Consider the following 12,652-nt stretch of genomic DNA (forward strand, 5'->3'; position numbering starts at 1 on the left):
ATTATCAAAATGAAGTTTATAGTTACCTAAATGTAGAGAAATTTAATCATGATCACGCTTCCTTGAGATCGAGATCTGTAGTTCTATCTGATCAATTTAAAATCCCTAAATTAATCTAATTTAAAAATTAAAAAAAATTAATATAATTAATAAAAATTAGGCTAGGTCACGGTAAATCAATATACATAGAGGTAGGGAGAGAATGAATTGGTCTAGGTTTAATCCATTACACAAATCAGAGAAGGAAGACTACCAAATAGAGAGAGAAAAATATATTTATAGAATTAATTAAATATTTAAATAATGAAGAAAATGGAAAATGGAGGGGAAAGAAGAGAGAGAGGAAAGAGCAGAAAAGAAGAAGAAGAAGGAGCTTTGGTAGTCGGTTGGTCACCGACGATCGACGGTGGCTGCAATCGTGGTGATCCAAAAGTAAAGCCAAAAAAATAGAAAAATAGGGTTCAAAATTGATTAAAATAATCTAAAAAAATGGGGTCGAGTCCAAGAAGAATATAAGAGCGAAGAGAGCTCACCGACGATCAACGAAGGTGGCAAATCTTGATCAATGGTGGTGAGTTCCGACAGTTCAAAAAGGCATAAAATTGAGCCAAAATAGAACGAGAGAGAGAGAGAGAGAGAAGGGGTTTTGGACAGCCAGGTTGGCTAAGACAGCTTGTTAGCTCCCAGAGAGAAGGCAGAATGGTGAGGAGGCAGGGAGAGGTTTCGATGGAGAAATCGACCAAAGAGAGGAATTAAATTGGCAATATTGGACTGGATTAACTCCACTTAATGGCAGACAAGAACAGCCATTCGTTAGTTGTAACCCATCCCAATGGCCAACGACAGTTCCACATTGGCTTGTGATGTCTAATCTGACCATTCGCGAGACCTTATTCTTTGCTATGATGAGGCATCGAGGTAGGGGATCATGCTTTGCTTGCTCTAATTTTTTTTTTTTGAGAGTTGGCTGTGAGATCGATAAGCTTTGCAAACTTCATTCCAAATCGGTCCAATTGGGCCAATTTTCACAATCGCCCTGTCTAGTATCCAGATCGATCAACATCAAGCAAGTATTTGTTGACCGATTATGTCATATCTAAAAGTTCTCGCTGTTGTTATTATTTTTGTTGACAAAGCAGTTTGTAAAAATAATATATTATCTATAATATTTATAAATGATTATTATTTTATTAAATTAAAAAAATACATTGAATCTAGTTAATATTTCAAATAATGAAAATGTACTGTGATCTTGCCTCCAAGAAGATTTAAAAAAGATTTAAGAGAGAGAATGACACAATGATTTTTTTTCCTCCTAGAAAAGTTGAACCTAATATTTAGTTCTTCTAGCTACTTGAATTGCACCAGCCTAAAAAGTTCGCATGGATTAAATCCAAATAGAATACCCCTGACATGCTATTAAAATTATTTTTGTTGCGACCAACCTCCTGGAGCATCTAACGTCAGAGAAGAGTATCTGTAAAATGAAGTCCACCAACCAGAAATATATCCAGCGGAGACCTTCTGATGCTTAAATCAGTAGAGAGTAGTTGAACAGAAAGTTAAATTAAGAGTGTGGTAAGTATCAATCTAAAAGTGCCTTACCATCGCTGTTCTTTGATCTCTCTTTTATAGGCAAACTATTGGTAACCATTTGTAACGATTTGGCAAGTGGGTCTCGCTTATTTCGATACTATGTGATCGTGGGATGGACAGTTAATATCTATTGACAATCGTGATATGTAGCCATTATGCACTTTCTGTACTAGCAGTTTCCAATATACCAACTTTATATCGGTAAGCATAGTGCACCGACTGTATGTCGGTGGTATTGGTATTCTGATTAACCATCGTTCAGTAACTCCGATATGCTGACTGGTCAGCAGTTATATAGTTGATCAAGTCGTTATGTCATATCTACTAGAAAAGTCAATCGAAGGTTACCGACAGTCGGTCGACTTATCGATTGACAGTCGACTATTTATTTTCTGGCACCGATAGAAAGTCGGGTGTCGAGACCCATAGAAGCTGTAGTCGAACCGGACCTCCTTCGATGGCCTGGCTTTGATGGTCTATCATTTATCGCTAACTCATAATCGGGATGACCGACAATAAGTTGAGGGGTTGCCATTAAATCGAGGGGAGCAGATCCAATTATCCCAACAGTTGTCCCCCACTCCCAGTCTAAAGTGGATTGACACATCACCTGACATGTGGCCTAACAAGTTGAACGATGGGAGTCTTCACGTGTCATATCGAGCCCCGATTTTACGGTTGATTCGAGGAAACAGTTACTTAATGCTATAGTAGATCGGACGGTGGGACGATCTGAGTTGATTTAATTTCAGCCAATTGGAAGCTGCCACATGTCCGTTGGTTGTTGGCTCCTGACTATTCACATGGATAGTGTCGATGTGTAATGATCAAGCAATAGGTACGTCGAAAGGTTCGATTGATGAACGGTCTAGATGTTACCACGCGTCTAAATTTAGGACAACCTTAATTTGAATGAAGTCATCCTGACCATCGATAGATCCTATATATATAAGGTCGCTTTCTCCCTTTGTTTGAATTTTCTGCTACAACTCTGAGGGCTTGAGAATTCTTCTCGTGCGTGTTGGCTGTCGAGAGGCCACTAAGAGTTTCCTCTCATCCTATTCTTTCCCATCTCCATGGTCTTCGGGGTATCCTTAGCTTTCAGGTTAGGTCTCTTCTTCCTTCCTTTCCTTGCCCCCCATTTGATTTCTTTTTCCACCATTACCAATGGTAAGTAACAGTAGGAAGGGTAAAGCTAAGGTTAGGGACGAAGAAGATAGAGCCCCTAATCCTTCTCGGGATAGCCGACTGGCTGGTCTGGTTGGCGATTCCCTTTTGGGATCAATAGTAGAGATTTTCTCTCTGACTAAGTCTGCAGTCATCCATCTTCGAGAGTAGTATAGCATCCCAGAGTAATTTTAGTTGTTTGCACCTGGTCCAGATGGTCGGATGATGTCTCCTCCTCTGGATCAAGTAGCTTTTTATTTGGAGAACCTTCAGGCTAGGCTCTGATTTTTTATTCCGGAGTTTATTTGAAATATCTTAAATTAGTACCAACTCTGTCCAGCCTAGCTCATACCGAATTTCATTTGGCTTCTTATTAGTTTCATCTTGTTGTGCCACATTATCCTGACTAGTCCTCAGGTTTCACTTTTCCAACCTTTTTTCATCATTCGCCCCCACCCTAAGGTCGAGAGTTGGTGATTTTTTCCTTTGAGAAAAAGTCTGCATTTCATCACTGGCCTTCCATCTTTCATTCATGACTGGAAGACTCAGTTCTTCTTTATTTCTTCTTTCTCACCCTGGGGCTTTCTTTCTACCTAGGAAAATCCGAATACGAGTCCGAATGAGAACAATCAGGTTGACGCCGCCGATAGAGAAGACTTTCTCTGACTAAACGAAATGGAAGTCCTTCTGCAATAGGAGCTATTGATAGAGCAGGCACTATACGACGTCGGACTTTGTTCGACACCAACCGTAGGTATAGCATAATGTAGCCCTTTAGTTTTTCATTTTATCTAACTTCAAATTTTTAACCAAGTCATTTTGTTTTCTGCTTGCAGCTATGCAACCTGCAGGTGACCTTCGGCAAAAGAGGTCCGCTTGTTTGCCGCTAAGAGGAGGCCGACAGCTAGTGCAGGGCCCTCTAGGGTGCCGAAAAAGAGTAGGACTGATACTCCATCAGTGGCAGCAAGGGAGATCGACATTCCATCAGTAGTCATCTTGGGGGGAAACACCGAATTGGTCATCACACTGTCAGCCCCATCGGTGCTCCCACCACCTAAAATCCCTCCATCAATCGAGCAATCGGATGGTGAGGATGTTACGATCGTCGAACCCCCACCGATCAGAGCAACACGATGGAATCTCAAGCAACACCTATGCCCGAACCAGAACCAGCCAATGTGATGTCGACATTATCTCGAGCACCCTCCATGCTTGAATGGATGGTGGCTCCAATCGATCGACCGTCCATTGAGGAGCATGGGAAAGCACCAGCGACCTCGACCGATGATGGGGCTTCGATAGGTTTCTTGGAGCCCTTCAACGTTCGGATTGTTGCCAGTGAATCGGCCTTAGCGAACCCAAGGTTGGCTAATGGCTTGTGGAAGCTGCTCTTCTCCCGATTGATAGGGAGAGCAGGAAGTGTTGGATAGTGTCCGAGATGTTTTCATTCTTCTACAGATGATCCTCAGTACAAGTTGATAGCTTATTTTTTAATTGCCTTTCCTTTATCTATTTTTTCTCTAACTGTTCTTTTTTCTTTTCAGTTGGTGCACGATATGTTGGTGCTAGAGAAAGGATATCAGTCAATCATGGATTTCCATCGAGCCTAGTCCGACAAAGTTTTGATCATGATTGTCGAGAAAACTGTTGTTATTGAATGTCTCCAGGCGGCAGCATAGTGGGATGAGAAGCATCTGGAGGAGATCTTCTGAATAAAGGCCGAATTAAAGTCAGCCAGAGTCAAAGTAGAGTTGGCTAAGCAGTCCGTCACATCCCATAAAGTTCGGATCAAGAACAAGCATGCACTCAATAAAGCCCAAAAGAAACGTGACAACTTTTTAAAGAGTTGGAGGAGTGAGAGAAGCATCAGACCATCGAAGCAAGATTGACATTAGCCGATGCAGAGTCGGCTTCTGCTAAGGAAGAAGCAAAGTCGGCCAAGGAGGCTCTCAGTCGGATGCGAGAGCAGGCCGTTGAGGATTACAAAGGATCTGAAGATTTCAAGAATAAAATCCTCAAGGATGGCAATATGGCTTATTGGATCAGATATGAAAATGGTAGAGATACCTTCGAAAGACTATACCCAAATCTTGACCTGTGCAGCATCACCATCCTAGCTCCCGAAAATGAGACGACAGAAGCGAAGCCAACCGACAAAGCAATAGCTCCGACTGAAGAAGTCGCACCGGTGCCGACCAAAGCAAGATTGGCTATGGTCGAAGGCCAGGGGGGCGAAGCTATGGTGGGGACCAACACATCAATTGAAGATAATGATTGGTAGTCAGAGTAGATATCATAGATCTTTTTTCTTTTTGTTATCGGATGATAGTCCGAATTTCCTTTTGTAACCGAACCTTAGATCCAATTTTGTACTCTTTTATTGATGAATGCATGAAAAATTTTCTAAGTATTGAAAACTTTCTAAGTATTGAACTCCTTGTATGTTGCCTCTTTGGATGTGTTGTTCGTCATAGATGATCATTGCCAATGCAGTCGAATATCAATCGAACAACCGACTATCAATCATTGTGCTGAATGACAATCAAGAGTCATGGTCATAGAATTTATTTGTTTAGCCGGATATCAGCCGACTAAACTTTAGACATAAATTTTTTTGAGTATTTGATACATAGGGATAAACCAAATATCCTTTGATCGATCGAAGTCGAGTCAGTATATTTTTCACTCGATCGGAGTCGGTGTGTTATTCTATTCAACCGTAACGGAATCATCTATCATTCAACCCAACCATAGCTGAGTCCGCATATATAATTGTCTGACTAGAATCAATATGTAGATCCAACCAATCAGAGTTGGCGCATAGAGTCATCCGATCGGAGTTGGCATGTATTGGTCGATTAGTCATCGATTAGATATCATTTTTATAGATGGTCGAATATCCAAGAAAGTTGAAATCCGATCACTTCATTTGAAATGTTTATATATGTGGACAACTTCATTGACAATATATTTTTAAATTATCGGTATTCTATGTCCAAAGAATAGTCATTCCATCAAGGGTCTCTAATCGATATGCATCCGGCGGAGTGTCTCGATCACCCTATAAGGTCCTTTCCAATTTGACGATAATATTTCTTGGTACAAAAGTTTTAAAATTTTTATTTTTCTTAAGACCAAATCTCCAAGACAGAAGATCTTTGGCTTGACCCTTGCATTATAATATTGAGCAACTCTTTGTCGATATACAGTCACTCTTTTTTGAGCTTGCTGCTGAACCTCCGGAAGCAAGTCCAAGTCAGCTTTTCGATAATCAGAACTGCTTGGCTCTGCATACTATTCGATCCTCATTGATAGCAGTCCGATCTCCAATAGGATCATCACTTTCGTTCCATATGCAAGGTTAAACAGTGACTCTCCTGCCAAGATGCGAGGAGTCATCCGATAGGCCCATAAAACTGGATACAACTCTTCCATCCAAAAGTCTTTGGTTTCATTCAGTCGAATCTTGAGACCATGTAAGATTGTTCAGTTTGTTACCTCCACTTCATCGTTAGACTGTAGATGGCTGACAAAGATGAGTTTGTACGTAATATAAAGCTTCACATAAAATACTCTAATTTTGATTATCAAACTGTCGACTATTATCAGTGATGATGGTATGTGACAGTCCAATCTACATATGATTGATTTTTGAATGAAGTCTTCCATTTTATCTTCAGTGATCTACACCAGTGGTTTGGTTTCCACCCATCTGATGAAATAATCCACGGCATGCACCAAAAATTTTTTCCAACCAGATGTCGGACGGAAGAAATCAAGTATGTCAATTTTTTATTGTGTGAATGGCCATGGTGCAATAATTGATGTTAACTGGCTGGTCGATTAATACTGTATATTAGTATATTTTTGACATGATTCGCATCTCTGAACAAGCTCAACTGTATCTTTCTTCATGGTGGGCCAATAATATCTCTGTTGTAGAACTTTGTAAGCCAATGACTTACCCCCCAAGTAATTTTGACAAATTTTTTCATGACTTCTCGGAGAGTATAGTCAGCGTCGGTAGCATTCAAACACTTTAGCAGTAGAAGTAAGAATGATCTCTTGTATAACTATCTGTTCATCAAGACACACTGCAAAGCTGTCCATCTTAGTCATTTAGCTTCTAAAGGATCTCTGAGTAAAGTCCCATTGGTCAAATATCAGATGATCGGATCTATCCAGCTTGGATCATCATTTATTTGTAGCACCTCATCAATCTTGTCAATACTCGTTGCTCGAGATATTCGATGAATATTCGATTGAGTAGATTGGAAGAAGTTGTCATTAGTTGAGAGAGTACGTCGGCACATGCTTTTTTTGCTCTTGAAATATGAGAGATCTCAAAATATTTGAAGATTTGTATAAGATCTTTCACCTTCTAAAGATACTTCATCATAGTCGCATCTCGGGCTTCAAATTTATCCTTGACTTATCCCGTAATCAGTTATGAGTCGGTGAACTTTCAAATTATCAATGCCAAGCTCCTTAGCAATTTTCAAGCTAGCCAGCAAGATTTTATATTTGGTTTGATTATTGAAAGCTTTGAAATCAAATCAAAAGACATATTCGGTCACAATCCCTTCAAAATTGATAAGGATAAGATCGGTCCCACTCCCTTAGGCATTAGATACTCCATCAACATGAAGCACCCATACCAATTCTAGTTTGACCTCAGCATTCTCAACTTCTACTGACTTGTCGTCAGGTTTGCGATCAGGTCTGTCATCGGACACAGTACACTCGACGACAAAGTCGGCTAACACTTGAGCCTTCCATGATGGGTGCGGATGATATTGTATATCGAACTCACTTAGTTTGATCTCCCATTTTGCCATCTGATCGGAGGTATCTGGTCAATGCAAGATCACCTTTAAAGGCTAGTCCATCAGGATAACTATCGAATGTGCTTGAAAATATGATCGAAGTCGTTGAGCTGATATAATCAGAGTGTAGATCATTTTCTCCATCTTTGAATATCTTGTTTCAATATTATGAAGCACCTTGCTAGTGTAGTAGATGGGCCGTTGGATTCGATTTTCATCCTCTCGGACAAGAACTGAACTAATTGCTTCAGAGGATGTTGCCAAGTAGAGATACAGCATCTCCTCCTCTTATGGCTTCATGAGTAGTGGAGGAGATGTCAGGTACTTTTTTAGATCTTCAAAAAACTATCGACATTCATCCGACCATGATAAATTCTTCGTTTGCCATAAAGTCTTGAAGAAAGACAGACATCTTTCAGTCGACTTCGAGATGAATCGGCTAAGGTGGCAATCCTTTCATTGAATTGTTGTATCTTTTTCTTAAAACTGGAATGCTTCATGTTGATGATGGTCTTTATCTTCTCCGAGTTAGCCTCGATTCCTCTTTGCAATATAAGAAATCTAAAAAATTTTCGACGATCACTCTGAATGCACACTTAGTCGGATTCAACTTCATCCGATGTCATCGAAGTGTATCGAAGGCTTATTCTAAGTTCCAAACATGATCACAAGTTTTGACACTTTTCGTCAGCATGTCATCGATGTAAACCTTCATGTTACGCCTGATTTATGTCTTGAACACCTGGTTGACTAGCCATTAGTAAGTCACTCCAGTGTTCTTCAAACCAAATGGCATCACTTTGTAACAGTAGATACCTTTATCAGTTGTGAAGACAGTGTGCTCTTCATCTTCGGACATCATTCAGATCTGATTATAGCCTACGAAGGCATCCATGAAGCTCAAAAGTTGGTGCCCCGACATCGCATCGACTAGTTGGTCAATTTTTGACAAGAGAAAGCTGTCTTTCGAACATGCTTCATTTCGATTGGTATAGTCAATACAGATTCATCATTTTTCATTGATCTTTCTCACCAGTATAATATTGACAAACTAATCAAGATAATTGACTTCTCTGATGAAGTCGGCTACAAGGAGCTTGCCGACTTCTTTGTCGATAACCTTCTACCTCTTAGGGATAAAAGGTCTTTTCTTCTATCTCACCGATCTAACTCTAGGATCGATGTTTAATCACTGAGTTATTACTTTCGAAGAAATTTCTGACATATCGATCAATGATCAAGCAAAGACATTGGTGTTTCCTCTCAATAAGTCTGCCAATTGCTTTCGCTCTGGATCAGGTAGTTATGATCCAATTTGAATAATTTTTATAGGGTCGCTTTCTCTCAGTGGGATTGAAACTAGTTATTCAGTTGGCTCGCTCCTTTTTTCATTCTCCCTCTGGTCTAGTTTGTCGACTGATACAAGGTCTTCAGACTTACTGATTTCGATAGAAATCATGAAGCAGCATCGGACCAGTTGCTGATCCCCATACATCTCTCCGATCCCTTCCTTTATTGGGAATCGGACAAGTAGATAATAAGTTGACACTACTGCTCTCAATGCATTGAGGCCCGATCATCCAAGTATGGCATTGTAGATCGAAAGAACTCAGATAATTATGAACGTCAAGAGAATAGTGCTTTGTCATGCATCGATTCTTGCAGTTAAAGAAAAAGAGATCTCTCCTTCCACACTGACTGCATCTCCATTAAAACCAACTAAAAGAGTAGAGATTCTTCTGAGTCGATCAGTCGGTAGTTGTATTTTGGAGAAAGTCGAGTAGAATAAGATATCAGTCAAACTTTCATTATCCATTAAAATTTTTTTTACATCATAATTTGTTATCGTTATCGGGACGACAATGACATCATCATAGGAGGTTTATATTCCCCAAACATCATCATCCAAAAAAGAGATTACATTGTCTTGTCACTGTTTTTAGCTGACTCTTCTTCAAAACTTGCCTCCTAGTCTCCCAGTTGCTCGAAAATCATATTTATGACCCCCATCATCGATCGATTGTCATTCACTGTCACGCCCCGAACCCAACACCCGGGTCGGATACGTGATGGCCGCACACTCCTTAGAGCAAGCCCTAAAGAATATGCAAGGCCAAATTAAATCATTACAATCTTATCAACCATAATATTTAATTTCAACAATAATTCATAAAACTTGCATAATTACAATTAACATTCCTTCAATCCTCTGATCAAGTATCAACGATACTCTATCTATGCATCCGCTCACTCACAAATCCATACCATAGCCAACCATGGACATCTTGTAACTCTGAGAAGAAAAGAAAGATGAAGGGGTGTGAGCTTTACAGCCCAGTAAGAATTCCCATATCACACTGATATAGTAATATAGTCTGAAAATAAGGATAAGCAATAAAATATAAAATCTCATGTTCAATGTCCAGAATAATGCAAACATTCATAAATTTTCTGTTTTGTCAAAATAGATGCACCATCATATGTTAACAGGTGAAACACTTTTGTTCAACAATTGTTTCATGTCTTATCTTTCATTTCTCCTTTCATAATCACATGATTTTTAACATTTTCTTTCTGACTCTGGACTATCCAAGTCTATACCTCAGTCATCATCCGGATCGAATCCATTTAAAAAGTCTTTCAAGACTGTCCCAGGATGAGCTCCTGGCCGGCTGTCCCACGTACCAAAGCCCGTGAGAGGCTGTCCCAGGCATAAGCTCCTGGCGGGCTGTCCCAGGCATGAGCTCCTGGCCGGCTGATCCACCTGTAAGCCAGTGGGGGCTGTCCCAGGCATAAGCTCCTGGCGGGCTGTCCCAGGCATAAGCTCCTGGCCGGCTGTTCCACATGACAAGGCTAGTCCATACCATATATCTCTTTCTTTTCATTTAATCATTATGTGTTGATTTCATAAATCAATTCTGTCTTGTATTATGATCAATTCAGATATGTCATATCCATATAATCATGCCATCAATCTCTGATACATATATATTGACATAACATACTCATGCTCAAAATCAAATAACAGTATCTCAGGTATAATAAATTCATCGATCTCAAATCCGACGATGCAAAACCAACGATGCAAGACCAATAGTAAAATAGCATATATAATAGTGATCATGTACAGGAATTCTTACCTTTACCGGTGACTGACCCAAACACAGAAATCAATATTCTTCTTTGATTTATGAATTTCTCTAACAAGATATTCCACTCGATATCATTTGCAGACAATCATCTCTTCATAACGCTGATCAATATAAAAAATTCACATATATAGAGAAAATTACCGATAATCGATCTGATAACACAAATCTAGGATCTCTCTTAGGATTAACCGAAATTAGGATTTACCAAAGTATCTGGATCCTCCACTGATCCATAAGACTTCTAGAGAGAGAAAATCCATGAAGAGAGAGAAAATTCTAAAGAGAGAAAGTAGAGAGAGAAAGTGGAGAGAGAAACCTTCGTATCCTTCCGATGAGGCAATCATGGTCGAGACCATCAGAGGTCCTATCAGGGTGACTCAATATGAATCAAGTGTTACAAATTTCGAATAGGATCGGACTGAGATCAGATCTACCGCACGAATTTCGGAGCAATCTCAAATCATCTTATTTTCATCTTCAAGTTTATTCTAGGGTTCATGATGCAATCAGAGAGGAAGAAAAGATCCTAGAGAGACAAAATCCGTAAAGAGAGAGAAAAGCCTAGAGAGAGAATCTAGAGAGAGAAAATATAGAGAGAGGAGAGAGAAAAAAGAGAGAAAAAAGAGAGAGAAAGGAGAGAGAGAAAAATTCTCTCCTTCTTCTTCTTTTTATTTTATTTTATTTTATTTTTTATTTTTTATTTTTCTCTTTTTCTTTTCTTTTCTTTTTCTTTTTCTTTTTTCTTTTCTTTTTCTTTTTCCTTTTTCTTTTCTTTTTCTTTTCTTCTTTTTCTTTTCTTTTTCTTTTCTTCTTCTTCTTCCTTTCTTCTTTTCTTCACGCGGGTTCCGTTGGGCCAAAACAGGGGAGGAAAAAGAGGGTGGCTCGGGCTCCGACGACTTGGCCGGAGATCCGGCAACGACGGCCGAGCATGCAAGCTGGCCGGCGGCAGGGTCACCCTCCTTGTTGCCGGCGGCAGAGAAGGAAGAAAATCATAAAAATAGGGTATCCCTGTTTGAGCCCGAACCGGAAGCCCGAACCGGCACCTCGCCGGCTTCCAAAAACACCGGTGATCGAAGAATAACAAGGAGAAGAGGAAATACCTTGTTCCGACGGCCAAAACAGCTCCGGCGACCTCTTTTCTTCCGATCAACCACCATGGAAATCTCTGAGAAAAATCCCTCAAATCCCTTGATTTACTTCAAAATTTTTGTTGTAAATTCCTAAAGGAAGGTTGGAGGATCTTATAGTGGAGGTTTCCTACCCTAGCCGGACTCTTTGAGTCCGATTTTGTCGAAAATCGTGAAGGAAGAAGACTCCGGCTAGGAGTCTTCCTCCTCCTCTGTTTTTTTTTTTTTTTTATTGGCTGTGGCTGATTCTGGACCGGGGTGTTACATTTTCCCCCCTTCAAATAATTTCGTCCTCGAAATTAAGTTATGTTGTTTGAGATACCTATTTCAAAGTATACATTCTTCATGTTATTCTCAAACTTACGATAATGTCATATATATTATTTATTTCTCATGATCTTGTTATAACAAAAATTATTTGAAATTTCAAACTCATCCTTCTTATTGATTTCTCAACTTTTTGAAGAACTGTAACATTTTAGACTTGTATTAATATACTACCATTATTTGTCTAATACATTTCACTCGAAATTCATAATTATCTCAGACTATCCTTGATAGAAAAATAAATAAAGGTCAAACATCGGACACTCTTCACAATCATCGATTTCTATCTTCACTTGACCTGTCAATAATTTTTTATATGTAGACTCTCATCTTAAGAAAAATCTCAATCTTCTATATCAGTTCGAGTAACAATATTAAATTTTAAAAAAATATGAGATCTATGTCAGGACATTCTAAATTTGAACTAATATCAGAACTATCAAGCTATTAATAAACT

Source organism: Elaeis guineensis, chromosome 1, assembly GCF_000442705.2.
Source record: "Elaeis guineensis isolate ETL-2024a chromosome 1, EG11, whole genome shotgun sequence".
Taxonomy (NCBI): Eukaryota; Viridiplantae; Streptophyta; class Magnoliopsida; order Arecales; family Arecaceae; genus Elaeis; species Elaeis guineensis.